This window comes from Cricetulus griseus, chromosome 2 (genome assembly GCF_003668045.3).
Source record: "Cricetulus griseus strain 17A/GY chromosome 2, alternate assembly CriGri-PICRH-1.0, whole genome shotgun sequence".
NCBI lineage: Eukaryota > Metazoa > Chordata > Mammalia > Rodentia > Cricetidae > Cricetulus > Cricetulus griseus.
In genome coordinates, this window is record NC_048595.1 from 245,545,371 (window position 1) to 245,571,214 (window position 25,844).

The 25,844-nt window shown below is 38.4% G+C and overlaps 1 long non-coding RNA gene across 1 annotated transcript; it reads left to right on the forward strand.

Annotated features, from left to right (window-relative positions):
• Positions 1–5,355: 5,355 nt before the first annotated feature.
• Positions 5,356–11,957, forward strand: LOC118238238. Its single transcript, XR_004768023.1, has 2 exons — positions 5,356–5,771; positions 11,548–11,957. It is a non-coding gene; the product is annotated as an uncharacterized LOC118238238 (long non-coding RNA).
• The last annotated feature ends 13,887 nt before the right edge of the window (positions 11,958–25,844 follow it).

A 25,844-nucleotide genomic window follows, 5' to 3' on the forward strand; every position in this document is an offset into this window, starting at 1 on the left:
AGGTTTTGGCACCCCAACAGGATTAATGTGTAAGTTTCAAACAACTACAAATAAGTTTTTATTTATGAGTTATGATTTAAATATTAAACATTATCTGCTTTTTATGCTCTTAGATGTTTTGTTGCCATGACAACAGCCAGGTTAATGGTAATGATACAGAAAAGTAATCTGTGTTTAATCCACATGTAAGATTTGTTTTTTTCAAGAATATTGACATGTAGTTTTTTCAGATGATTTGGCACACTTTCCTATTCTGTAGAGCATAAAGTGTTATTTTGAAAATTGAGTAATTACTGGTATTTTCTTTTCAAAAAGTTATTGCATATCAAGCAAAGGCTTAATAGTTGGTCAGCATTTTTATGTGCATTTGTATATCTAATATATTTGCATGTTTTAAAACAAACCAAGCAGTTTATCTGTATTTAATTTAGATTTGAGTTATTAAAAAATAAATAGAAAAATATTTTCCCAAATTATCTGATGCAAAGTAAAGTAATTTAAAATTTAGAGACTGGGGTAAGGGCATTAGGTTGGTGTTAGAATACTTGTCTGGCATGCATAAGGCCCAATACCAAAGAGAAAAAAAATAGGGTGGGTGAGGTGGATGCTTAGAGGAAAACCACGTAGTGCTAGAATTAAACTGCTTTTGAAATTGATTTAGGAATAAATTTTATTTGTTTTCATTGTTGAGAGGAAGAAAGTTTGGGTCAGGTTGCACATCAGCCATGTCCTCTCCAAAGACAAGACAATGTGGTGAAGCATCCAGTAGCTTCTAAATGCCTGGGATGCCTATCATCTGACGCAGGATCTTGTCCCTGAGTCTGTGCTCATCTTGTCTTTCTGCCTGGAGTACTCATTTCTCTCTTGTCTTCCTATGCTTCAGTAAAAAGCTCTCTCCTTTGCTCATTCACGACCTCCATCCTTTTTCTGACATAAGTGTTGAAATCACTTCAGTACAGATATGCTGAAGCCCCAAGGGGCTGCAGTGAGAATCCACTAACACAGCCTGATCCCGCTATACCTAGGGGTGTGTGTGTAAAGAGCATCTCCCATGGTTTCAGGCTCAGGACTCTTGATAAGGCTGTTTTGACAAGTCATTTTGACACTACCCTTTTGAGAAACCACCACAGTACAGCTGTTTGGATTCCTAGACTGAAATAGTCATGTTGGCTCAGTGTTTTTCCCAGGCAAGGACATTTTGATGAGCTGTTTGGATAAAGCCTTATCCTGGAGAACTCTTTTGCAAGGTAGTGGGGAAGATAAATGAGTTTACCCCACCCTTGGGAAAACACATACCTGTTTACCTCCACTGATAGAACAGTGGTCTGAGTTGGAGATTTAGATAGAGAGGAGGCGAATGGGGTTAAAGTCTCTGGTAGAAACAGTCATCCCAATTTTATGCTTATCATATTTGTTCATTGCAGAAAAGGCCACTAGTTATTCCAAATAATATGTCTTCACATCTCTGAGAATTAACTTCCACCTAGAATGAGCAGAATAAAATTCTTCTATGCATCCCTTAAAGTTAAAACTAGAAAACAGAACTCAGGCTCCATATATGTGATGGTCCCTTGTTTTCAGTTTGAGTGATACAACTGTGGTGGTAACATTGCTTATGATCTGATAAAGTTTGTCTATCTATTCCTCTCACATAGGTTTAGCAGGTAGCATTCACATATGGTAGATGGGGTTGCAGATGTGACATTTGGGTCTACCTGACTTTAATTAAATTATTCAAGTTTTCTCATCTGTATGAGTTGGGATGCAATGTGGAGAATGAACTATGAATTAAGGACTTACAAAGACCCTCCATCTGTATCTGGACACGGGAAGTTCTTTGAGGAATGCAATTACTTAAAAAGGTAAAATGTGTCTGGTGTAGTGGCATAAGTCTGTAATCCTAGAATTTGTGAGCCAGAGGCAAGAAGATCTCTGTGAGTTTGAAGCCAAAACAATCCCCATAAGACTATATAGTGAGACTTTGTCTCAAAAATAAACAACAAAAACTAACCAAGCTCATGCTTGGGGCAGGTTGAAGTGGCCTCCTTTCTCAGCCAGTCTGTCTGTTGTGTTCTGGAGTGTAACTCTGTACTTTCAGGCTATATGTATAGAGACTTGCATAACCAGGCATCAGGCAGTATCCAGGTATTGTGCTCACTCCCCTTTGCTCAGCCAGAACCACCTGACTGCTAATGCTATTTGGTTTCTCTTCCTGTCCTTCTAATTGCCGAAGACGCAGGTTTCTCTCTCTACTGTGTTCCCAGATAGTGATGGGCATAGAGAAGGTGTGATAGACAGATGTAAGTGTAAACGGATGGAAGACGGAGGTGTCTGTAGTGAAGCCACGAGGACTGATTCAAAATCGTTCCACTCAGGCTGCTTGGTTACTGGATTATATGTAAATGAATTTCCTTTTATAAAGAAGGCACTGAATCTAGAGTAAAATTAAAATAGATCATACAAGAGACTCTTTTAAACAGGGAGCTGGAGGACTGTAAGGAAGATAAAATACAAGAATGCATGCATTTTCCAAAGACAGACTCAAAAGCAAGTGAGTAATTTTTCTTCTGTCATGTTCTGTTTCAGTCCCCAGTTTAGAAGATATGATGACTTAAGGTCTTAGAATGAAACGGTGCATCATTAAAGCCTTATTAGCATGAAAACACTTTCTTCTAATTGAGTTCAATACCATCCAATAGAAGAATACCTTAATCTCCACCATACACGGAAACGCTTTCCCATTATAGGCTTCTCTAAAAGGAGCAGAGCACGTGGGCCGTATTTCACTAGTGGAAAAGAAGGTTAACATTATGATTAATTTACCATGACTCATGATAAAAAGAGTCTTAGGAAGATGAAAATAGCACAGCAGTAACCCCTATTCTTTTCATTATTAGCACCGAATCCTTCCGCGAAACGCAAAGAGCATCAAGAACACAGAGGAGTAACAAATCAGACGCATTTGAGTTCCAGCGGTCAGCTCTGTCATATTTCTGGGAGCTCTGCAATTCGTCCAGCAAACTTTCAGGAAACCCCTGGATCCTATCAAGCACCGAGGGAAGTCCTGGAAATGCAGAAAGGGGCAGAACACGTGGGTGCTGCGTTCAAGCGAAGCGCAATCTGGTCATTTTGGCGCATTTTTGCTTCCGTAAGGAGCCTAAAGGGAAACACCTGTACGCATGGAGGCACCGGCTCTGTTCAGTCATTGAAATTTGTTAGCTGCTGATGTAGTGAGAAGGAATGTAGCGAGAAAATGTGCAGAAATAATTTATGGCTTTTTCCCCTCTGGGAAGCTTTTATCTTGTAATCTTCTTTGGAAGGGACAAACATTACCCACAGAGGTGCAGCAACGCTAACAGTAATGATAGAATCTACTCAGTAGTTAGGAAGAGTGAAGAAAGTTGCGTTAACTTTCTTCTCAAAGCTATTTTAAGTCTCAATTTTCAGATGATCAAGGTCAGAAGAGGAAAATACATGTTTATATAAAGATCATCTATATCGAGGGGCCAGATCATAATTTTTAACCCATTCGCCAATAAATGGGAAGGAGGTGTTTTTTTTTGTTGTTGTTGTTGTTTTTTGCTATTGTTTTTTGTTTGTTTTTTGAGAATGGCTGATTACAGGGCTAGAGCAGCAGGAAGCAAATGAATACTCTAGAAACAGAGTGATGGAAACATGTCAAAGAGATTCAGAAGGCACCCTGAGGGAGTCCTCAGTGCCAGAGCTGAACAGTTGAGAATCAAAATAAAGAAATATTATATTGGGTTATCCAGAATGTAAAATAAACATCCATTATCATCCTGATATAGATAGCTAAATAAATAAGTGAATGAAAGGGAGAGACGTGTGCTGGCTCCTTTAGAAGCACTCTGTGTGGATGCACAGTCCTTCCTCAGGGATGACCGACTGTCTTCCTACTCTTCAGTGTGGGAGGAAAACACATGTTTTGGGTGGGGAAGCCTAGAAGATGCACCTTGCTTAGATGGCCAGGGTGACCCACTGGGGTAAGGCTTGCAGATTTTAGAAATACCTGATGTCATGTGAAAAGACTGACTCTTGGTCACTGAGGTCTGCCTCCCAAAGGAAAACATCAGACAAAACAAATGGAGCAAATGGAGCTGCCATCAGCTAAATTGTCTCACCAGTGCTCTTCAAAAGTGTCAAAGTCCTTAGCCATGAGGAAACCCTGAGAAATAGTCACAGCCAGGAGAGTGAGACACCTGACTGATATGTTATCTTGAGAGGGATCAAGGAAAAACAAGGAATAAGAGACACACTTCAATGAATAACAAGAGGCCAGTATTTGCTTTTTAGTCATGACAAGCAGACTTCAGGAATCTTAGATGTTAACATAGGAATTTGGGTATAGGGTATTTCTTATTTGAATTTGTTTTTGTGAATAAAATAACTACTTAAATTAAGAATTTAATTAAAGAAAGGATAAAGTATCTAAAATCAGTAAGAGCTGACACAATTACTTTTTAAATTAAAAAAATAGCTTTATTTACTTTATGTGTGTGAATGTTTTGCCTGCATGTGCGTATGCATATTTTGTGCATGCCTGGTGCCACAAGGGTTAGAAGAAGACATCTGATCCCCTAAAACAAGTTATAGATGGTTGTGAGTTATCATGTGGGTGCTGGGAATTGAACCCAGGTCCTTTGCAAGATCAGCCAGTGCTCTTAACACTGGGCCGTCTCTCAAGTCCCACAATTGTATTCAATGCACAGTAAGAGGAACATTAATTCTAGAATAATAAAATTGGGCTATGATTTGATTCTATTCACTGTCTCTTTGCTGGATTGGATGGTGGGCTTTTGAGTTCATGTTCGTTCCTGTATAGTCTGAAGAATAGGAAATGAGACTGTACCAGCAATGGTTGCTATCTATTGCTCTTCCTGTTTTGTTGAGAACCTTTTAGCCAGGTCTGCTCTCACTACCCCCTTTCTGAGCCCCAATGGAAAGGACTTGAGTCATTTGGAACTTTTTAACCATATGTCTTATAGTTCTGCTGTATCCTTTTGTTTAAAATAGATATTTATGAAGCAATTCTCATTCTAGTTTTTTTTTTTTTTCTATGTGATTGATTATTACTGTATGATAACCCAACAATGTTAGATTTTAAATTTTCTCTGGCAGTGGAATGATTACTCAAACTTCATGCAAACTTGAAATAATGAAAAGTCAGTAGAGCGGTGAAGTCTCACTTTATGTACTAACTTTGAAATAATGTCAACTCCTCAAATGGAATGTCTTAAAGGCTGATGGAACAACTACCTTTGAAACTGTTCCTACTACTACCACATGGTGGCGCCATGTCAGCTGGTGAATGTTAAACTTTGGCAGACTGGATTAGTCTTGAATTGACTAAGAACTGTTTGATCTTTGCAGGAATGCAGGCTGTGTGTGCTCTAGCCTCCATTTCACAGAAGAGATAACCAGAGGCCAGGCAAGTAAATTACTCCTCAAAGTCCACCCAGAGATCTGCCCCCGAACCAGGAGTTTTACGTACTTCCTGTCACTTGGTTCTGTGTGAGCATCTCTTCTCCCCTTCCTGCCACCTCCCCACGTGTAGACGTGGGTGTGTTTGCACAAGTGTCTGGGTATGCATGTGGAGGCCAGAGGTCAACACTGGGATTCTTCCTTTATCATCCGCCTCCCCATTCATTTTTTGAAATAGGTTCTCTCACTGAACATGGAGTTTGCTGACTCATCCAGACTTCCTGGCCAGCAAGCCTCAGGGATCCCTCTCCCTTGAGCTGGGATTGCAGGTGTGCACAGATGTGACCAACCTTTTTATTTTTTTAAAGCATGGGTGCTGGGGATCTGAACTTCTGCTGTCCTTCTTGGGAAGCAAGCATTGTAGTAACGGAACCCCTTCCTAACAGCTGTGCCTTTTCTCTTAGTCACCACCACCATCTATGGTATAAAGGTAAATATGTAACAACAAAGCCAAATTTCCACCAAGAAAGGGTTTCTTTTTCTTTTCTTTTCTTTCTTCTTTTTTTTTTTTTGCATGGATCTCATAACATTACTTTAATGTTCTTTAATTTTTTTTATTTCATATAATTATCTTTTGCTCTTTCTCCTAAGGCTTCTGTGCCATGGCTTCTACTTAGCAAAATGCTTCTGGTGCAAAGAAATTTTAATTATCACTGAAAAGAATGAACTAGCACTATATATTTAGACTTGGAAGTACTTTCATAGATTTTGTTAAATGAAAATAATTCTATTAGCATTATCTTGGGTTCACAAGTTAAATGATGGCAATACATCCTGTATAGCATGTTTATAAATGTGCATGTCTGAATGGAAATATTTGAGTACAGTGGAAGCATGGACTGTCACATGGAGTCTTTAACATGGGATACTTTTGCAGAGAAGCAGAAGGGAGGTCACATGAGGGGAAATAAAAGAGAATGAATAAAGAGCCAGCAGCAACAGAACAGTTATACACCCACAATCCCTATGTGTGGTCCCATTTAAAACAATGTTTATGTAAATATACATAGAAATATAGAAATTGATCTAAATTCTTATTGCTATAGTTACTATAAATAAGGACAAAGAAACATGAAAATCTGGAGTAGCTGTGGTAAAAATAACATGTAAGTTATCAAGTTGTTAATTCCCCCTTCAAATAAAAAAAGCTAAAATCAGAAACAGGCAATTTACATAAAAGAAAAATACAAGTTATATTTTCCATTCCTTCTGAAACTGGAGATCAAATCCAGGGCCTTAAGATTACTAGGCAATCCCTCTGTCACCAAACTATACACAAAAACATGCTTATTCATATGTAAAAATGGAGAAATGCAGATTAAGACCACAATGAAATTCTACTTCAAATTTTTCCTATTGACAAACATTGAGGTATCCTAATGCCATGTTTTGCAAAGGATGTGAGTGAACTAAGAGTAATGCTTCCAGCTTGCTTATGAGACCTCAAACTGGGATGGTTCCTTTTGAATACATGCTGGCAGCATGGGTTGAAGTCAAAGAACCCAAATCTGGTCACTGCATCCACTTCTAGGTGGGTAATACACCCACTCGTGCTGCTGAGGCATTGGCAAGAGTGTTTGGAGTCACATTGTCTAAAAAAGCGTGAATGGATACTGGTGGTCGAATCCATACATGGTAATAAATTCATTCAACAAATTACTAAACAATGGAGTTACTTTGAGCTATATAAATAGTATAAGCAAATTCTTACAAAACAGTGTTAAGAATAAAGAGCACATTGCAGAGAAATACACACACACACACACACACACACACAGACACACACACACACACACACACACACACACACACAGGCACATGCATATATGTATAATAGTATGCTGTACAAAGTACTGTAACAAGCAAATTAAATATTTACACACATTATGCATATACATATATAATTTGAGAATACATATATGTTTTATAAGACAAATAAGTGCCTAGAAATTATAACTAATTCACAGTAGCAAATATTTCTAAGATGAGGTAGAGAAATTTAATTAGTTGTATCAGTTATCTTTCTGTTACTGTGATGAAAAACCACAAACAAAAGCAAATCAAGGAAGAATGGTTTATTTTGGCTTATGTTCTAAAGGGATTGAGTCCATAAAGACTAGGAAGTCATGGTGACCAGAGGGCATGTTGGCCGGAGTAGGAAGCTGGCTGATCACATTTTTATCCAGTGTACATCAGTGTTTACAGTTACATTATGTTAATGTAGATATTATAAATACTTATAATGACATATAAAATATGTCAATTTTTATAGTTTTTTGGGGGGGTTGGTTTTGAGACAGGGTTTCACTTCGTAACAGCCTTTCCGGTCCTGGAACTAGGTCTGTTACCTCTGCCTCATGAGTGCTGGTATTAAAGGCATGAGCCCACCACTGCTGAGTTGTTTTTTTCTTTTGAGCAACTGTTGGGGTGTGTATATGTGTTGAAATTTCTCCCTATATATTTAGTCATTACAGCACATCAAAAAAGTCCATTAAAGTAACTCATTCCCTTTGTTTTCTTTGCCTCCCTGGTGCTGGAGTAGCAAAACCAGGGTCTTTCATATAGAAGACAAGATTTCTAACACTGAGCTATACATCTTAAGCCCTTATACTTCTTTTTCTTTTTCTGATCAGTTAAATCCCCAATGCTAAAAACAAAGCTTAAGACAGAGGAAGGAAGAGAGAGAGGTGGCTGTGTCAACAGTGGAGTGGTGGTGGTGGTGGGTGGGTGGGTGGTGATGGAGAAACTAAAGAGGGTAGTAATGTGGCGAAAGCTTTGGAGATGCTTGAAGTGATGCTGACCTATGGCACTTTCCCCACATTCAGTGTCTGAGTTTGCATGATGGTGGTATGTTGCACGATGGTTGTAGACATCATGGGTGTTTGACATAAAGGTTGCTGTAGGCATCATGGGTGTGTGACATAAAGGTTGCAGATGACATGCATAGGTTAGCTACCTGGAGGAGGAAGACTCACCAAGAAGTAAGCACAGAGATTCACATAGACTTTGGGAAGGACTTAGGTTCTCACAAGCCATGGAATTTGGGCTCCAATAAAAGTTTAACAAAGAGCTATGATGACCTTATAATAATTTCCTAACCTTATTGTCTTCTTCCCTTCCTGTATTTCCCCATCCCTTCCATCTATACCTCCCTGTCTTCCTTCTACCTCATCTAGCTAGGAAGAGAGAAACGGTCAAGTGGAATAAATTCCTCAAACTTATGCTTCTGACCCACAGGCACTTCCTCTGTGCTGAATTATTTCCTCTGTCCATCAGCAATGGCTTGTGGGAATAGAGCCTTTCTCACTTTCAAGAATTGACTCTTAAAGATATGCTTTGGCAAGTACACAAAGGTAGACATAGCAAGGTGTTATTCTATCTTCTGGGAAAGCAAATGACCAGAACCCACCTGTAGAAGCTGCCAACTAGATGAATTTGTGGATCACCCAGGCAATAGGTACTTTGTAGGAGATTAAAAAGAATGTGGTACTCTAAGAACTGATATGGATGAGTGCTTAGAATAAGTAAAAAGGAGGGGGAAAGAAGCAAAGTAAAGATCACTAATCTGAGGGTCTATTCTTTGGTAACCTGGCTTGCCTTTATAATTTAGACCTGGGGCTTGGGGGACAGAAGAAAGAGAGATAGATTTTACCAGTGTGTCCATTGCCTTTTTGGAGCATCTGTCTCATGGGCACATTACCATCCAACAAAACCCAAAGCAGCAAAACAAATAAATAGAAAGAATGATAAAAAGATTAAAAGTGAGCCAGATGTGATAGTTCACACCTGGGAAGTGAAACAGGAGGATCAGGAGTTCAAAGCCATCCTCTGTCATTTTAGGGAGTTTGAGTCTGGATTGAGTTGCATAAGAACAAGTTTTAAATCCCCAAAATAATTCAGATCAGTGGTGGTGCACACCTTTAATCCCAGCACTTGGGAGGCAGAGGCAGGCTGAGCTATGAGCTCAAGGTCAGCCTGGTCTACAAATCAAGTTCCAGGACAGCCAGGGCTATTTATTACACAGAGAAACCCAATCTGGAAAAACCAAATACAACAACAAGAACCTGAAGTGAAAACATAAAAATGTTAAAAATTATAGAAACAGGAGAGACAATTTTCACACATTTCATTTCCATGACAGGGTTGCTATTTGATGTGGGTTTTCTTGTTCGCTTGTTTGTTTTGTTTTTGTTTTTGAAGACTACTTGATATCTTGATATGCTTTAGTGAAGTCTTACCACTGCTTCTTTGAAGGCTTAAGGCTTCAAATAATTTCAGGGCAGTCTAGTGGCCAAATGAGAAACTGGTGACCAGAGGGAGGCACTAGACTCCAGGGAAGGATTCCCTTACCAAGACAGCCCTTCAGTCCCTTCCCAGAGGAAAGGTCAGGCTCTTGACCACAGCTGTACCAATTAATCTTTATCCATGGTGTCCCTGAAAAGATTTAAAAGCCAACAAATTAATAGACTCAGATTAATAACTTCAATTTTTTTAAAAAAGAAAATGAAGCAATTATCTAGTATTTTTTGATTCCTGTTTGGGCTTTTTACTATTTTTTACCTTATATACTCTGGAGGCATCTGAGTCCATATACAGAATCTGAGAATCGTCAAAGGATTCTTGTTATAAATTCCTCCAATGCTTTAATATGGGTCCTACCAACTCCCTGTTATTTTATCTGGATGGTGTATTTTTCTCCAATACTTTCAACTTTTAGGTTTTTATAGACAATAAATGGTACAGTTGTTATTACATAATTAGTAGCAGTTGCTATTATATAATCCACTCTGACAAATCTGACTGTAAACTTTTAGTCCATTTTTGTTTAATGTAATCATTTGTCCTTTTAGTGCATGGTCTTGATTTGCTCAGTTGCTTCATGCTTTGATTTTTCTCTATCTTATTTCTTGTACTCCTGGGATTAACTATGATCTGGTCATAGTCTCACTTTTTATACACATTGCAGAATTTGCTTAAATTATAGCATTTGTTAAAGAACATAGTGTCTATGTACAAAGGAATATTATTTTTTAATTTCTTTCTTTCTTTTCTTAATGTACCCTTCGTTCTGCTTTTAATGTCTTTCCTTCTTCTCTATAATTTTTGATTTTCAAGACAAGGTCACAGTGTAGCCCAGATTGGCCTACAAAACTCACAGAGGCCCTTTTCTCAGCATCTAAGTGCTGGTCTGCAAGGTTATGACGTCGTGCTTGACTTCTTTTTCTTTCAAATACCTTTCTTGAAAAATGTTTCCTTTTCCTCCAGTTTGTACATAGGTCATGTGAAAGCAGCCATTCCTTCCTGTAATATTGGATGTCAGTGAGACTACTCAGGCCTTTTCCCGATAATTAATAAGTTCCCAATTGATGGAAGACTGTTCAAGTATTCAGATAGTATTATAACACTACAGTCATGAATGCTGCTTGCTGGTATTATTTCATAATAGTTTTTAAGGCAATCTACTTCACACTGTGCCGTTTGGGGGAAGCTTTTTGTTTTTTCTGACTGATTGGTCCATTTCAATCAAACTGTTGAATTTTTTGATAAGGACTGTTTATATTATGCCCTCGCCTAAATATTTGTAGACTCTACATAAACACTTGAGCATTTCCAAGACTCATCTCTTTCCTCACTGAGCGGTTTGGCTAAGGCTATATCATTTTATTTGTTTTTTTAAAGACACAAAATGTACATTTATTAATTTTCTCACCATTATTTATTTATTTTTTTTGTTAATGTTGTTTGGTTTCCTTTTTTTGAAGACAGGGTTTCTCTGTGTAGCCCTGGCTGTCCTGAAACTCACTCTGTAGACCAGGCTGGCCTGGAACTCAGAGATCTGCCTGCCTCTGCTTCCCAAGTGCTAGGCTTAAAGGTGTGCGCCACCACAGCTGTCTCACTGTTAGTTTCTATTTTCTTGATTTGGGCTTGTGGTGGCTAGAGTGTGTGTGTGTGTGTGTGTGTGTGTGTGTGTGTGTGTGTGTGTGTGTGTGTGTGTGTTTGGGCACAAAACTTAACTACTGCATTTCCCAATGCCTCTTATTATAGGGACATCTACGTGTAACACTCCATCCGAAGAATGTGTGTGAGATGTACGTGTGCTGCCTTCAGGCTATGAAGCGCTGTCCATCATCTCTGCCTTTGCTCAGCTCCAGGCTGGAGGCTGACAGTGAGTGAAGACTCTGGAACTCATGGATAGTGGAGCAGCAGCTGTGTGCGGCTCAGATTCCTGAGAAACTGCAAGAACAATGCTGACTCTCTCCTGTCCCAACACAGAGCCATGATGCAGCTCTGATAGGAACATGAACTAAACCTTTATTACATATTAAGCTATTACATAAATGCGAGCTACATCTTTATTGTACATTAAACTATGCTGTGAAAAGGAACTAAGCCTTTATTGTGTACTAAACTATGATGTGAATATGAAATAAACCTTTACTGTGTTATGCCGGTGAGACTTTTCAAGTTGTTTGCTTTACAGCAGCTAATACAACTGGCCTCCAGTGGGCTGATGGGAGCCTAGCATAGCAACCAGCTCATGGGATAATCAAGTCCTAGACTTGGAAAGAGACCCTGAGAAGAGATGAGGAAACATGAGACATATTCCGAATTAGCAACCAGCAAGACACGTGTATGGTTGGACATGAGAAGTAAGGCCTGCAAAGAGGTCTAATACACAAGATTATTGGAGGAGTGTGTAGAGAAAAAGATACAGAAGAACACTGAAAATCTGATGTGATGCTTGTCACCTTTGTTAGGAAGAGCAATGCCAACACTGTGTAGGCAGAAGTACTCCACTGCACTTCATCACTGGATGGTCAAGGGCAACACCCATTGCCCTGCTCTGTTCCTTCTTCTGCCTCCCTGGGGAGTTGATAGGCTACTTGGAAGCTTCCCCCTGAGGACAGCCCACTTTTGCTTTATTTCTACTGTTAGGGAGAACAGATACATGTTTCTTAATTTACATAGTGGAATCTCTTATCTTTGAACACTTTCCCAACAAATTTTAATGCATTTTCTATCTCCGGAACATTGAGGAACACATCTATGTGTGTGAGAATAAAAACTCATGATCTGGAAGCTATATACTTTGTCTGTTCTTCCTAACTCTGTCATACTTGTCACCTCCAGTCAGTCCCTTCACTAGGGCTCAAGGAACTGCTTTATTCCTTTGTCCTTGCCAAAGCCTAGCATCAGAAAAAAAATCTGCAATTCATTTATCTGAAGATATAAATGATTATATATGGCTCTTATGTATGTTCAAAGGTGGCTTTTCCTACGAAAATTGTCAAATTAATAAGAATTACAGCTATATGATTCAAAGGACAGAGATCTTAAGTACATCAGGGAACAGAATGGGTAATAGGAATACCAAATAAAGTCTGAGGGTTTGTTACTTGAGAACAAAAAATTAGAAGTGCCACTAGCTGATCCTAACCAAGGCAAAAAGACAAGCCTACTAATTAGGAATGGAAACAGGAAAGTGACTTAAATATATAGTGAAGTCCAATAACTGGGGGATTATTTTAGTTAGCTCTGAATCACAATAACTGTGAGGGATTATTTTAGTTAACTCTGAAAAATAATTTGAAAACCATTGTGATAATGCATGTTTTACAAGAAACTATAATAACCAAAGTATCTCAGAAGAAATAGAAAATGTCAATAAAAATAGAACAAATCCATGGCATGGTGGCTCTTGCTTGTGGTCTCAGCACATAGTAACATAATGCAGGAAGATTCTATGTTAGCCTGACTTACATAGTGAGTGCCAGGGTAGCCAGAACCACATAGTGAAAACCTATCTCTAGTAAAATATAGCAGCAATAATAAATAGTGAAAATTCACAAAAAACTCTTTTATTCCCCTCCTCCCTAAAACTGTAGAAAAGTCAGGTACTTTACAAGTATACATTCTGAGACATTAATGAATGGGGAATATCAGTGCCCATTAAACTGAGATCATAAGTAGGGTCATTTCAAAAATCTTTTCAAATAACTAGACTATCAAGACAGTCATTGCAAAAACCTGACAGAGTTACCATAAAACCAGAAATCAAATAAACTTTATTACCATAATTGGTCTGTAAAAGTCTAAAAGCCAGCAAGTAAGATTGATTGTATTTTAAATAATAATTGATTTCTATTAAGATGGGATCATAATAGAGGCACAAGAATGTTTCATTTAAAATCCCAGCAATACATATGACTATATTAGCAAGTAGAAGGGTAAAAACAGTATACTCATGTTCACAGATGCTGAAAAGATAGTTGACAAAATATCAAACATTCTCATGTGATAACAGTTGCTAATAAAATCTGATGTGCATTTTTAAATATACTTAATCTGAAATAATTCAGTCACTCATTATCTTGATTGTACCTAAACTAACTGCCAATTGTTCTCATTATCTCAATAGTAAACCACATGAATTTTTTTGTATGTGTGTGTGTGCATGTATATAAATGTGTTACGGAAGTGTGCTTACACGAATGTGTGTGGAGGCCAGAGGTTGACATCAGATGCCTTTCTCACTTATTCTTCAGCTTATATATTGAAGTGGAGTCTCTCACTTGAAACTAGAGCTTCATAATTAGTTAATGGAGCTTATCAGGCTTGCCCTAGGAATCCCTTGTCTACATTCCCAAGTGCTGCATGACAGGTGGGCCATCAGGCCCATGTGGAATTTATGTGGCTTCTAGGGCTCTAAACTCTTGTCCTCATTTTCACAGAATGACCTCTGTAGCCCGAACTGACCCTTTTAACGGAAGAAAGGCACAGCTAGCCATCATATGAAAAATAAACACGTGAGGAGAGCGAGGGAAATTCTGTGAAAACTGTTCAGTCATAAAGAAAGATCACCAATTATGGTATCTAAAGCTGGGCTGTAGCACACATGCACACGGACAAAGGAAGTAGGAGACCAAGTTATAAAGTGAACCTCCAAGGAAAATTAACAAATGAAGTTTTCTGCCATTAGAAAGAAATGTTACGCTTCATAAAGAATTAGGGGATAATTAAGCTCTGTAAAACACAAGTTGAAATTTTACTTGGTCTATATCAGAATAAATTCCAAATGGATGAAATATCCAAAATTAAAATAAAACTATGACATAATTAGGAGAAAATAAGAAGCTTTTTTTTTTTGTTAACATAGATGAGGAAGCTTTTCCAAATTTAAAATCTGCATGTGAAAAGTTTTTTTGGCTAAAGTCAATATATATATATATATATATATATATATGTATATATATATGCATATGTGTATGTATATGTAGAAAATTGTATTATGAATATTGATAGCTTTGTATATAAAAAGTTACTATGAATAATTTTAAAAGGTTACTAATGCCCTGGGAAACGTTTATAAAATAGTCCTGTGATGAGAACAGAAACAGGAATGTCAAACATTGAAAACATGCTCAATGTCTAAGAAAGCTGGCAGTTAGAGTGGAAATTAGATATATCCCACCACTTTTCATTATGATTCTATCAAAGATCAACAGATCTGACAGCACTTTGCTTTGGCAAGGATGTGAAAAACTGGCATCCTTAAGCCTTTAGTGTATACTATATGGAGAGTAACTGGCTTCCATTAAAAATGGTTTAAAATGCACATGCTCTTTGGAAAAGTCTTCTTCCTTTCTGATGATTAAATTTAAAACATGCATTTGCATATATGGGCAAAGAAATGTGCAGTGGTGTCTGTGGTAGTATTCTTCCTACTGTAAAGGAAAAGAAAGGTGTGACAAAGGTGGCCTGTTAAAGAACTTGGGCCAGTCAACAAATAGATATATGAATGAAATGAGACAAGTCTGTGCTCTGCTGTGAAGGTGTCTCCAAAACACATCACTTCCACAAAATTTTCTGTGTAGGTGTTGACATTTGTATGTACTGGCATATTAATGGTTGATCTCTGGAAGTCCACAAAAGACACTGGTCACCAGTCAAAGTCTTCCGGTTGTTAAGGGTTGAGATTCAAAGGATGATATGTTATTAGGTGTCTCCTGAATTTTGTACTAGGTATATGTATTGCACACTCAAAGGTTAAGCAATTAGCTGGCTTTATCAATGGAGCTTTTACGAACATTCAAGAACAGATCAGATTCATACAGAACGGAAGCTTGTATCTGTTCTTCTTACAATCCCACTTGACATTTACCTTCCCATTATCCTCAGGATTTAGTATCAGGAAAAAGACTAGTACTGCTAGTGCAAATACAGATGGGGCATAAACACCCACCAGGAAGAGGTGTGGGTGCTCCACGGGGTCCCCATTACCTTTGCCGTCTCAGGTAGCATTCCTATTGTTTAATAAAACATGTAGCAGGCTTTTACTATATAAAAGTTGGCACTGAAATTTCTTCACTTGTAAACTATCCTAGGCTATCATGTTTTGTTTTTGTGTGGATACATGGTCTGAGCACATAGCCCAGGTTGGCCTTGAACTCCCCCTTTTCCTGTCTACCTTCACTGGTACTGGGATTGCAGGCATGTGCTGCCGTGGGCCACTTATGCTACTGGTTTTGGAAGCACAGCTTGAATGTTTTTCAGGCCACAGTGAAATAGATCAGCAGTTTCTTCCGAAGGAAAGGAAGATGGTGAGGCCATAAAGATCATGTCAAATAAGAGATAAAAGAAATTGGTTTAGTCTTCACAGCACAGAGGCGGTAATGAGGAGCAGTGAGTATGGTTACAGGAAGAGAAACCTGACTTATTTTAAAGAAGATATTTCCAGTGATGAGAAGAGTTGAAAGTGCCTATCCCTTTTTCTTAGGATTTGAATGTCCATTCTTTGAGCTAGAGAAGTTTTTCGCACCACATTCTGAGTATTTTCAGCTTAACAGCAAAACTTAATCTTTGAAAAATGCCTTAAAAACAAAATCCACACAACAGCCTTTTACACTCTCTTCCTTTGGGAGATTAAGAGAAGAACATGTGGTAAGATAAATAAATAAACAAATAAATAAATAAATCTAGTAAAAGTCCACTTCCTGCCCCAAATTTCCTATCTTATTAGCAAATATTCCAGGTCAAGATGTCCAGAATCCAACAGCTTATCCATGTTTATTTTTTGTAATTTTAATTGATTTTTTTAATCAAAGAGATACCTGGATAGTGTTGTTATTGACATACTATATGTTCAGCAATCTGGTCAGCTCTATTCGCCATTTTTTTCTTTTCTTTTTCTTTTTTTTTTCTTTTGGTATTCTGACCAAACTTGTGAGTTAATGGGCATAGAAACAGAGGCTTAATTGTCTGAAACCTCATGTCAATGAAAGGAGTTTCATTCATTCACATTTGGAATTTATTTAACACATAACCTTCTCCACCACTGCAATACTACATTCAAAGCAGACGAATGTGCTGAGATCAACATCTATAATTTAGTCTTGCCTCAGGAGCATACTCTTTTTCCATTTACAAGAAAATTCAGACAGAGAATATCATCATGTTAGTCCCTAGCTCACCATTGCCCTACAAAAGTAGCTCCTGAACTAGTTTCTGCTAATATTGACACTTTTGTCTTCCTGATTACTGGATTCAAATTCTGAACTCCATGTAGCTAGTTGTCAGGATCACAGTGAACCACCACTGATAAGATACACTTGGGGGTATAAGACCGTTTGTCCAAACCCATGACAACATCAGTGGCGAGGCCAGGTTCTAACTCTTGTGACTGGTACTCTTGCCATTCCTACTCTGTCACTGCCCTCAGTTGTTTAAATACATGATCATCTCTATCGAAACCATTTCCCCCACAATCTACCCTAGGATCTTGGGAGAAAAAGTCAGTAGGGCCAATCAGTTGTTGCTTCTAGAGATTTCTGAAGTAGAAAGCTAAAACATCTTATTATCTGTGAACCAGAGAAGTTGGAGCTGAGGCCTTACTTGGTCAGAAATTCAGCTGTAAGCTAAGCCACGTTTAATTACTATGTTGGAAAGTTCTGGGTAAGGATGAGAAGACAGTCAAGAGGGATGGAGAAGGACACAGACCTTCAGGGAAACACAGTGGTATGGAGAATTCTGCTCAGAAACATGAGGTAGTGGTGCTCCCAACTCCAACTGACAGGAAAGTCGTCTGATTTACAGCTTTCTTCCAAGAATCTTGGAAAAGGTAATCTTAATTTTTGCCATATCTTTTGTTTTAGCTTGATGAACTGGGTTTCTCTTCCTTCTTTCTCTGTCCTAACTAGTGTCTTTCAAGGCCATTCTCAATCCTGCCTTTCTGTAATGATCACTCTATCTTTCTGTAACGATGTAATCTATCATCGTGTATGATTTCTTTACTGAAACTATTATGATAACCTTAACAGTATTCTAGGACAGACTGAATTCCCATGCATTGAGGTTTCTGCTTCCCACTGCCAGGAAAATCTTCAAAAACAAATTTCAACTCTTTCTCTGAAACCTTCCACAAATCTCTATTTTCTGGCTAATGATCACAAAATGCTATCATTTGAAGCACAATGTCCTCTACCTCTTCTGAATACCGAGACAACTCTCTGCTCCTTCTCCTAGAGGGGATAGGTCTACATAGACATACACAATTCTCAAACACTACAGTGGATTTGCTCTACTCTATAGGATCTGTGTGCTCATGTCTTCCCATGGTCAAACAAACAGCAACAACAACAACAAAAACCAAACCAAAAGACTCTATTTCTCAGGAGCCCACTGGCTTCCATTCATTTCAAATGACATGTGGATATTTTGTATGTCACTACTTCTAGAAGAAGTAGTCAAAATCATTACTATTTGGGAAGAACATAATGAAAACATATACTATCTACCTATATGAAGCTTGGGTGCTGTCTCTGTCTTTTGAAATGCTATTGTAAAACCCATCATAAAATTCACTTTGAGTTTAAAATGGTTTTGCTCTATGTAGTCAGCTCTGATTTTGCTATCTGCCAACTCCCCTCTTTTCTTCTTCTGTTTTGTATTTATTTTATTCTCCATTACCTTATGCTTGTTCTTACGTATATCCTAGCTTTATTTCTATGTTGCAATCCCAATTGGAGACAGGCCTTATGTCCCATTCCTAATGCTGGCCCCAGAGGTACCTAACAGTACTCCATAAAGTTCAGCAAATGACTTGTGATTTTATATGTTTAATTCACATCAATCAAATGTACAGGAGTCTGGTTAGCATATAGCAAGTTTAATAACTTCTAACATTATACCTAATCGGGGTTAGCACACCAACTAGTGTTAGATATAACATAATGCTTCCAAAGTATAGCCAGGACTTCAAATGGTATGGAAAGCAAACAACAAACAAAAAAACCTCTTACTTGTTCAGTGTGTAGCAATCATATTTTTCGATGTGTAATTGGCAGGAACGATTAGGTTCTCAAGGATATGATATATACAACAGAGAGTAGTAACTTCTTTGACCATCAAGATACCTGCTTACACCATTCAAGAAGAAGTGTTTATTATGTGGCAACAATTCACCAAGTACTGACTTGAGTCCTGTGCAGAATGCAAAATGTTGAAGGCATCTGCTGCATTCTGAAGAAAAGTGCAATTTGATCTGGCAAACAGAATACAGGTACCCGAAAAGACTGCCATATAGCGTAGTTGGATGACTGTTCTACTTATCTCTCGCTGCATAATAAGCCACCTGTCGCAGAACTGAACTGAAGATGGCCTTTGCATGTTGACCCTTCTGTTGTTGTTTACTTCTTCACAGTAGCTCGATTGTTAGCTCAAAAACTGTCAACACTAAACTCAAATTTTTACACATCTAATTATTTTTTGTACAGTATTCTACTTTATTTAACTTGTTAGTGAAATTTTTTGTTAGGTTATGAAACAATAGGTTTCATTAGGACATTTTTGCATACGTATGCATAATCATTATTCCTTGTACAATTCGTCCCCCACACAATCACCCCCTTGCTCTCCACTCCCCACCTGGTAGCTCTTCACTGCTTTCATCTGATTGCAAAAATATATAGCCCAAGTAAGCATATATTTGTTTAGAGACTGCCTACTATGCATACATCAGAAACTACACCCAATGTATGGTAGGCATGCATAAGATAAAACCTGCAGTCCGGCGGTGGTGGCACATGTCTCTAATCCCAACACTCGGGAGGCAGACGCAGGAGGATCACTGTGAGTTTGAGGCCAACCTAGACTATAGAGTGAGTTCCAGCACAGCCAGGGTTACACAGAGAAACCCTGTCTCAAAAAACAAAAGCAAAAAAAGGGACAAAATCTGGGATTGTAAGTGTCTCCACAATGATGCTCTTTCTCAGGTCATTGACAAACAAGATTACTGTGCCCCATCACTAACATGATAGTCTGCTGACCAGTTGCCCTGCCCCTCTGACTTCCTGGGACCTCTCCCCCTTTTTCTGATGGCTCCCCACTGTCATCTCTGGACATTGGTTTTTAAGGACATTGAATCACACACAACCTGTCCAAATACTTGTATACCTGCAGCCAGCATGCAGCAGGCTACTGCTCTCATGATCTGTCTTCTAGTAGATCAACCCTGAATCCTTGAACTAGTTGTAACACCTCAAAATGGCTTAAAATAATAAAAACAGCATTTATGTGGGTCAATCCCCATTAAGGTAGAGTGTGATAGGAACGACTTGTCTGTGTTATTCAGGCATGTGCTAGTGAGGCTCACACCAAAGTCCCCCTGAAAGATGGCTTCCTCATTTACATATCTAATACTTTAATGTTCTCCTCACCCAACCCCCTATCCACATGGCATCTCTTCCTTCAGGGCCTTGCTATCAATTTCTTTAGTACTAGAAACCACAGGGGTGTCAGATTTGGAACATATTGTTACATTGTCTGAACATGGTCCAAGAACTGAGTCGTGTGAGGAGAATTCTGAGTGCTTGTGAGAAAACACCAGGAAAGGAAGGGTCTCGTGACCTCAATTTCTTCAAAAACATGGAATTGTTCTTGGATTGTGTTTTCATGGCCCTCTCAGGTGGAGAAGATAAGAGTAAGTTTACTTCCAATTATTCATCACAACTGGATGCTATTTGTTTATTCACCTCTATGGAAAACTAAACATGTTTTTTTGCCATATGTGGCTTGGCCTTGTGATTGTATTGTGGTGATATATTATTTATGATTTATTAAAGCTTACCTGAGGATTCAGAAAGCAAAGTTAGCCACAAGTTATAGAGGTCAGGCAGTGGTTACACAGCAGCCATACCAGCTAGCCAGGCAGTGGTAGTACACACCTCTAATCCCAAGACTCAGGATGAAGAGGTAGATGGATCTCTGTTAGTTCAAGGTCACACTGACTACATGAAATTGATCCAGTCCTAAAAGAAACAACTCACACAAAGGTAATCTGAGCACCTGAGATCACATGCTTTTAAACCCAGCACTAGGGAGGTGGAGACAGGAGTGAAAGAAATATAAGGAGAAGGAGACAGGAATTGAGAGCTTTTACCTTTGAGGATTTCTGGAGACAGGATTGTCATTTCAGCCTGGGGTAGAGGTAAGAGCTAGTGCCTTGGCTGTTTTGCTTATCTGATTCTCAGTTTGAACCCCAATATCAGTGTCGGGGCTTTTATTAATTCATGCTACATTGTCCTCTTTACTCATGAGACTCTTTTTAACCCTCATAGTATAATTTGGTTGAATAAAGTTGGCTATTGCATGAGACTTTAGTCTGTCTCATTTATGGGCTCCATTTTTCCAGTCCCTAGATCAGTGACAGTATATCAGCATTTTGAGAGGCTCAGGAGCAAGCTACATTTTTTTTTTTTTAAATCCAGCCTTACAGGGCTTAACATAAGCCCAGCATTCTATTTATTGAGATAAAAATCACAGAGGACAGCCTCTATTTAAGGCGGAAGAGACCTAGACTCCACCTCTCAATGGAAGTCGAAAAGAATTTTTAGCTATCTTGATTGTAATGATTATTTGTTGTGATGGGTAGTTTTAATTGTCACTAGACTAACCGGATCTAGAATCATCTGGGAAGTGAGTTAGAATCAGGGAGATCAGGTTGGCCTGTGGGCATGTCTTTGGGGCATTGTCTTAATTGAATTAACTGATGTGGGAAGGCCTAGCCCACTGTGGGTAGCACCATTCCCTAGGTCGGGCCCCAGATTGTGTAATAATGAAAAGTGAGCTGAGTAAATATATGCAATGCATGTCTCTCTGCTCTTGACTGCAGGTATGATCTGATCAGCTGTTTCATGTGTCCCTGCCGCTTCCACTTCCCTGCAAGAAAGAACAATGAACTAGAACTGCGAGCTAAAGAAAACCCTTTCTCTCTTATTTTTGTCAGGGTATTTTTTTTCCCTCACAATACAGAAATGAGACTAAGACATTTGGGAATGTAACATAATGATAATATATTGCTGTAGTGGGTAATATCAACAAGAATTGTTTACATACTAATACAGAGGTGAGAAAATGACAATGCCCATACAGTCCATTGTGTGGATTTATAAACTTTTACTGGGACATAGCCAAATCCATGGCTTTATATTGTTCCTGAGTGTCCCTAAGTGGCTGGTCACACCTGACATCATGTAAGTACAGTTTTAGCCGTTGCTGCAGTGCATTTTCTTTCAAAGATTAAGCTTCTTAATTTTTGCTCTAAAGTGTAGTTATTCTCTGCTGGTGTTAGACCTCCATTGCATTTCTCTAGGCGTATTTCTCTGCAGAAACTCTAGGGAACTTCCATTGACATGCTTGTAACATACACACTGCCCTTGATAGCCTACCGAGCATCTTTTCAAAGCATAGTGAGTACCCTGCCTGCACCAATAGACAGTGCTGTCCACTCACCCTTGACTGTTGGGCTTGTGGGCTACAGCTGAATGTGTGCTTGGCTTAATAGTGTTGTTCAACAATGATTACGCTATCAAAAATCACAAAGAAATTGCAAGTTCCCATAGCAAGTGGGAACACAGCATGAGAACAAGAAGTTGTAAAAATGTTGGAAAAGATAAATCTGGCATGAAAAATACCCTGGCTATTTGTGGGTGTGGGGCAAATATCTGGATAAGATCCTCAGAATAATAGTAAGCAGGGAAGGGAGAGCATAAAAACAGCATTTACAGAGATCGACAAAAAAGAAAAACTTCCTCCCAAGGGTTGATAAGACTGTTTTTTTCTGGAAAATAATTTTTATGACTGTACTATATACATATATAATACATGTATTATGTACATAATATATGCACATTATATAGTATACATTATATATGCAATATATGTGCATTATAGATTATATTATATATACAATATATGTGCATTATATGTTATACATAATGTATGTAATATATATATATATATATATATACACAGTATATATGATTGAGAGCATGCATAGGTTTAAGCTGGAGAAAATAATATTCACTTTATTTTTTCTCTTTTTTTGCATATACAGAACATCTATCTACGTCAAAACTGTAAAAGAAAATGCAAACTTTGATTTTGTGAATATCCTCTCAGGAAGAGTACTTTTTAGAACAAAAGACACACAGAGCAATATAGGCTATTGTTATTGTCCTTGTTTGCCTCCCAGAATTTGTCTGTAAGCCCCTTTTGCTGAAGACACCACACACTTTGAACCCAGGGCTTGGAGGAATTGAGCTAGGACAAACATGATTCTTAAATTTTATTTTATTTTATGTTTAAAAAAACAAACACCCAGACAACTTGTACACACATTCAGATGATGGTTTCCATGACACATCAGAGCTGTGAAAAACCTTGAGGAAACTTCTGGTCATCTTGGTGTTCTTGATCACCAGCTTGCTCACTACAAAGAAACTTATTAACAGTTCCACTTATTTTTACAAATCAAATCTTTTCATCCAAATAAAAGACAGATCTATATTGAAATCTGACAACTTTCACTATCAGTGATACTTCTTTTTGTGTGAGTCAAAATAACCTCATGGTTTCCATTGTTTGGCTCTACCAGAAATTCTAATAAAATACAGACAGAAGACTACGTAAATGTAGATGGAAGTTTCTGTCCCACCTGGTCCTGCAGTTATTTAGTCCCAAATAAACACATAGAGTCTTATACTAATTAAAAACTGTTTGATTGGTGACTTGGGCTTCTTATTGGCTAGCTCTCTTTTAATTATTAACCCATTTCTATTAATTTGTATATTCTCATGTAGTCTTGGCTTACTGGTGATGCCTGGGTCTCTTGCTTCCTCATCAGCTACATGGTGTCTCCCTGACTCTGCTTACTACCTTTCTCTATCCCTGTTTGGATTTTCTGCCTGGATAAATCCTGCCTGTCCATTGACCAAAGCAGCTTTATTCATCAATCAATTAGAGAAACATATATTCACAGCATACAGAAGGACAGGCCCCATCAGGTAAAGGCACTTATTGCCAAATCTAACAACCTGAGTTCGAGCTCTGCAACACACATGGTGGAAGGAGAGAACTCACTCCCACAAGTTGTATTCTGACCTCCACGTGAGCATAAACACACACACACACACACACACACACACACACACACACACACACTAATTAATTAATTAAAATAAATAGGAATAAAATACTTCATTGACTTAATACACAGGGACTCCACGTAAGGTTTCTGTTGGGGGCAACATTCTACTGTTAAAAGATTGAAAATCATGAGTATAAATAAAAGATGATTCTGCTGATTTTTCAGTAGAGAAGTTACATAATGAAAGTGGTGTTTAAGGAACCTATTAATCTTTTTGTGTGTCAAATGGATTGCACAGAGACCAGTTTAGAAGATACTGAAACATCTTTCACTGAAACTGTGAAAGTAACCATTAGAATATAATAGAAGACGGAACTAAGATCGATGGAGTCTGTTGGAATCATGAGAGGCATGTAACAAAGTGGGTTTAAAGGTATGTTTACACACCAAGGAGACAGTCCCGAAAGGCTTCCCACCTTCAAGCTCTATCATTTCCTCTATTTTGGCTCAGATTTAAAAAATGTAAAATAGTAAGTAGTGATTGTACAAAGCATGTTCAGACAGATTGCTACTACAAGAAGGGCCACCTGACAAGTTAAAACAGCCTCTATTTGGCTGAGTCACATCCATGAGGGTCGACAGCTCTTTCAGCTGAACAGTGACAGTGACAGTCTCCTTTCTATCCTGTTTTCACACTAAATACTATCCTTGACCTTGCAAAATTGTTTTTCAAAGCTACTCAATATTCACTGTGGAAAAATTATGTCTATATTATTAGCAACCCAAAATAAAATTTCTGACTGTAGAAGGCCACATATTTAATTGCACAGTCTCTCCGATATCATTCTATACATATTTTTAAATTAAAAGTTTTTAGTGTGAGTGTGTGTGTGTGTGTGTGTGTGTGTGTGTGTGTGTGTGTGTGTGTGTGTGTGTGTGTGTGTTTGCCTGTGTGTACATCTTTGTATCACATGCATGCTTGGTGCCTATGTAGACCAAAAGAGTTTGCTGAATCCTCTGGAATTGGAATTATAGGTGGTTGTGAGATGCCATGTGGATTGTAGCAATAGAAACTGGGTCCTCTGGAAGAACAACCAGTGTTTTTAACTGCTGAGCTCTCTCCAACACCCCATGGATTCTTAACAAAACAATAAGAATTCAAATAAAGTAGACTTACGGTATATAGAAACTCAATGCTTCAGAAATGTGTCCCACATATATTTTAGTTAATATTTAGCAACCAGGGTATAGTTATTTAATAGATATCAATGACAGAAATCTAACATAATTTTTAAGCAGACTATCCTGGAATATACACTTAATTAAAATTTTTGTCATAATAAATAACAAGATAAATTTTATTCATTTCCAGTAGTAGTGTTTTTTCACAAAGGTGTTTTGAAGGAGCTGGCAAGATGGCTCAGTGGGTGAAATGCTTGTTGCACAGCATCAGGCTCAGAACACATGTTACAGCTGGGCATGGTGGCGTTTACCTGTAATCCAAGGTCTGGGGGGCAGACGGGAGGATCCAGGGTGTTTACTGGTCAGCAGGCATATCTGAATGGCAACCTTCAGGTGTGCGAAGAGACCCTATCTCAAGAAAAAAAAAAGTGATGGATGCAAATTTTGAAGCCATCCTATAACCCCCACATGAATAGTCATGGGCAATTGCATTCTCCCACACTTGTAATGAGCAAATGTGTGTGTGTGTGTGTGTGTGTGTGTGTGTGTGTGTGTATGCCTGTGGTGTGTGTTAACACAGATCTGTGTGTGTATGTGTGTGTATGCCTGTGGTGTGTGCTAACAGGTCTGTGTGTGTGTGTGTGTGTGTGTGTGTGTGTGTGTGTGTGTGTATGCCTGTGGTGTGTGTTAACACAGATCTGTGTGTGTATGTGTGGGTATGCCTGTGGTGTGTGCT